Here is a 5142-nt window from a genome sequence, read left to right on the forward strand (position 1 = left end):
TTCTGTTCCATTGATCTATGTGTCTTTTTTTGTGCCAATACCATACAGTCTTGATAACAGCTTTGCAATATAGCTCGAAGTTCAGAATTGTGATGCCTCCAGCTTTGCTTTCCTTTTTCAGTATTGCTTTGGTTATTTGGGGTGTTTTGTGGTTCCATACAAATTTTAGGAGTGTTTCTTCTAGCTCTGTGAAAAATGCTGGTGGTATTTTGGTAGGGATTGCATTAAATGTGTAGATATCTTTGGGTAGTATAGACATTTTAACAATATTTGTTCTTCCAATTCATGAGCATGAAATGTTTTTCCACTTCTTTGTGTCCTCTTCAATTTCTTTCATAAGTGTTCTGTAGTTTTCAGAGTACAGATCTTTTTCCTCTTTAGTTAGGTTTATTCCTAGATATCTTACCGTTTTTGGTGTAATTGTAAATGAGATCGATTCCTTGATTTCTTTTTCTGCTGCTTCATTATTCGTGTATAGAAATGCAACAGATTTCCATATGTTGATTTATATCCTGAGACTTTGCTGAATTCATGTATTAGTTCTAGCAATTTTTTGGTGGAGTCCTTCGGGTTTTCTATATAGAGTATCATGTTGTCAGCAAATAGTGAAAACTTGACTTCTTCCTTGCTGATTTGGATGCCTTTTATTTTTTTGTTGTTGTTGTCTGATTGATGAGGCTAAGACTTCCAGTACTATGTTAAATATTAATGGTGAGAGTGGACATCCCTGTCTTGTTCCTGACCATAGGGGAAAGGCTCTCAGTTTTTCCCCATTGAGGATGGTAGTAGCTGTGGGTCTTTCATATATGGCTTTTATGATGTTGAGGTATGTTCCATCTATACCTACTTTGTTGAGGGTTTTTATCAGAAAGGATGCTTGATAAAAGATAAATTTACATTTATCTTTTTATCTTTATAAAAGATAAAAGATAAATTTATATCTATCAATAATCGCTCTGAATGTAAATGGACTAAATACTCCAATCAAAAGACACAGGGTGTCAGAATGGATAAAAACAAAACCAAACCAAAAACAAGTATTTTGTTAAATGCTTTTTCTGCATCTATTGAGATCATATGGTTCTTATTATTTCTTTTATTAAAATGTGTATCATGTTGATTGACTTGTGAATATTGAACTGCCCCTGCAGCCCAGGAGTAAATCCCACTTGATTGTGAATAATTCTTTTTTTTTTTAAAAAGATTTTATTTATTTATTTGACAGAGAGAGAGAGAGCAGAAGCAGGGGGAGTGGCAGGCAGAGGGAGTCGGAGAAGCATGCCCCCGCTGCTGAGCCACCTGGGTGCCCTGGATCTAGGCTCTTTTAACAAGCAGACCAAACACATCTAAGATCTAGCTTCTCTTTTTTTCCCACCTGGAAAAAATGACAAGACAGAGGCTTTCACCCCCAAAAGAACAGGAAGAGGTAACAGGGATTTAATCAATACAGATATAAGTAAGATGTCTGAACTAGAATTTAAAACAACAATTATAAACATACTAGCTGGGCTTGAGAAAAGCATAGAATACAGGAGAATCCCTAACTGCATAGACAAAAGAACTAAAATCTAGTCAGGCTGAAAGTGAAAATGATAGAACTGAGATGCAAACCCAAATGGATGCCATAAAAATGAGGATGGACAAATCAGAGGAATGAATCAGTGATATAGAAGATACAATTATGGGGTGCCTGGGTGGCTCAGTCGGGTAAGCGTCTGCCTTTGGCTCAGGTCATGATCCCGGGGTCCTGGGATAGAGTCCCACATTGGGCTCCCTCCTCAGCGGGGAGTCTTCTTCTCCCTCTACCCTTACCCCCTCCTCTTGATCTCTCTCTCTCTTTCATTCACTCTCTCTCAAATAAATAAATAAATAAAATCTTTAAAAAAAGAAGATATAATTATGGAAAATAATGAAGCTGAAAAGAAGAGGGAAAGAAAGGTATTAGATCACAAAAGTAGACTTAGGGAACTCAGTGACTCCTTAAAATGAAATAACATTCGTATCATAAGAGTCCCAGAAGATGAAGAGAGAGATAAAGGGCAGAAGGTTTAGTTGAGCAAATTATAGCTAAAAACTCCCCTAATCTGGGGAAGGAAACAGACAGTGAAATCCAAGAAGCACAGAGAACTCCCATTAAATTCAACAAAAGCCGGCCATCACCAAGATATGTCATAGTCAGTTTCACAAAATACACAGACAAGAAAAGGATCCTGAAAGCAGCAAGGGAAAAGTCCTTAAAATACAAGGGAAGATAGATCAGGTTCACAGCACATCTGTCCACAGAAATGTGGCAGGCCAGAAAAAAGTGGCAGGATATATTCAACATGCTGAATGGGAAAAATATGCAGCCAAGAATACTTTACCCAGCAAGGCTGTCATTCAGAATAGAAGGAAAGATAAGGAGTTTCCCAGACAAACAAAAACTAAAGTAGTTCATGACCACCAAACCAGCCTTGCAAGAAATATTAAAGGAGATTCTTTGAGTGGGGAAAAAAAGACCAAAAGCAACAAAGACTAGAAAGGACCAGAGAACATCACCAGAAACACCAACTTTACAGGTAACACAATGGCACTAAATTTATATCTATCAATAATCATTCTGAATGTAAATGGACTAAATACTCCAATCAAAAGACACAGGGTGTCAGAATGGATAAAAACAAAACAAAACCAAAAACAAGACCCATCTACATGCTGCCTACAAGAGACTCATTTTAGACCTAGAGACAACTGCAGATTGAAAGTGAGGGGATGGATGGGTGCCTGGGTGGCTCAGTCATTAAGTTGCTGCCTTCGGCTCAGGTCATGATCCCAGGGTCCTGGGATCAAGCCCCACATCAGGCTCCTTGCTCAGCGGGGAGCCTGCCTCTCCCTCTGTCTGCTGCTTCCCCTACTTGTGCTCGCTCTTTCTCTTTCTCTCTGTCAAATAAATAAATAAAATCTTAAAAAAAAAAAAAGAAAATGAGGGGGTGGAGAACCATCTGTCATGCTAGTGGACATCAAAAGAAAGCTGGAGTGGCCATACTTATATCAGACAAACTAAATTTTAAACAAAAGACTGTAACAAGAGTTACATTATATCATAATTAAGGGGTCTCTCTATCAAGAAGATCTTATAATTTTTGTATTTGTAAATTTGTAAAAATACAAATATTTATGCCCCCAACTTGGGAGCACCAAATATATAAATATATAAATCAATTAATAATAAATATAAAGAAACTCATTGATAATAATACAATAATAGTAGATTTTAACACCCCACTTACAGCAATGAACAGATCATCTAAGCAGAAAATCAACAAGGAAACAATGGCTTTGAATGACATATTGCACCAGATGGACTTAACAGATAATATTCAGAACATTTTATCCTAAAGCAGCAGAATACACATTCTCTTTGCACACGGAACGTTCTCCTGAATACATCACATACTAGGTCACAAATCAGCCCTCAACAAGTACAAAAAAATTGAGATCATACTATGCATATTTTCAGACCCCAATGCTGTGAAACTTGAAGTCAATCACAAGAGAAAATTTGGAAAGACCACAAATACACAGAATTTAAAGAACATCATACTAAAGAATGAAGAGGTTAACCAGTAAAATAAAAAAGAAATTAAAAATCCATGGAAGCAAATGAAAATGAAAACTCAACAGTCCAAAACCCCTGGGATGCAGAAAGAGCAGTCCTAAGAAGGAGGTGTATGGCAATACAGGCATACCCAAGAAGCAAGAAAAGTCTCAAATACACAACCTAACCCTACACCTAAAGGACCTAGAAAACTAACAATAAATAAAGCCTAAAGCCAGCTGAAGAAGGAAAATAATAAAGATTAGAGCAGAAATAAATGATACAGAAACAACAACCACCACAAAACAAAAAACCCAGTAGAACAAATAAACGAAACTAAGAGCCAGTTCTTTGAAAGAATTAATAAAATTGATAAACCTTTAGCCAGATTTATCAAAACGGAAAGAGAAAGGACTCAAATAAATAAAATCATGAATGAAAGAGGAGAGATCACAACCAACACCACTGAACAAATAATTATAAGAGACTATTAAGAAAAATCATATGCCAACAAACTGGGCAATTTGAAAGAAATGGACAAATTCCTAGAAACATACAGACTACCAAAGCTGAAAAGGAAGAAATAAGAAGTTTGAACAGACCCATAACCAGCCAAGAAATTGAATCAGTAATCAAAAATCTCCCAATAAGCAAAAGTCCAGGGCCAGATGGCTTCCCAGGGAATTCTACCAGACATTTAAAGAAGAGTTAATACCTATTCTTCTCCAATTGTTTCTTTTTTTTTTTTTTTTAAGATTTTATTTATTTGAGAGAGAGAGTGAGCAGGAGAGAGCACAGGAGCAGGGGCAGAGGGAGAAGCAGACTCCCCTGATGAGAAGGGAGCCCGATGCAGGGCCCGATCCCAGGACCCTGGGATCATGACCTGAGCCGAAGTCAGATGCTTAACAACTGAGCCACCCAGGCGCCCCTTCTCCAATTGTTTCAAAAAATAGAAATGGAAGGAAAACTTCCAAAATCCTTCTATGAGGCCAGCATTATCTTGATTACAAAACCAGACAAAGACCCCACTAAAAATGAGAATTATAAGCCAACACCCTTGATGAACATGAATGCAAGAATTCTCAACAAGATGCTAGCAAATCAAATCCAATAATATATTAAAATAATTATTCACCAGGGTGCCTGGGTGGCTCAGTTGGTTGTGCATCCAACTCCTAATTTTGGCTCAGTTCATGGTCTTGGGGTCATGGTGTCCAGCCCCGTGTCGGGCTCTGAGCTCAGCATGGGGTCTGCTTGAGATTCTCTCCCTCTCCTTCTGCCCCTCACCACATTGGTGTGCTCGCTCTCTCCCTCTCTCGCTAAAATAAGTAAATAAATAAAATCTTAAAAAGAATTGAGGCACCTGGGTGCCTCAGTTGGTTAAGTGTCCACCTTTGGCTCAGGTCATGATCCCGGGATCCTGGGATTGAGCCCCGCATCAGGCTCCCTGCTTAGTGGAGAGCCCCCTTCTCCCTCTCCCTCTGCTGTTCCCCCTGCTTGTGCTCTCTCTCTGTGTCAAATAAATGAATAAAATCTTTTAAAAAAAGAAAAGAAGCCAGATCCAA

Source organism: Zalophus californianus, chromosome 3, assembly GCF_009762305.2.
Source record: "Zalophus californianus isolate mZalCal1 chromosome 3, mZalCal1.pri.v2, whole genome shotgun sequence".
Lineage (NCBI taxonomy): Eukaryota > Metazoa > Chordata > Mammalia > Carnivora > Otariidae > Zalophus > Zalophus californianus.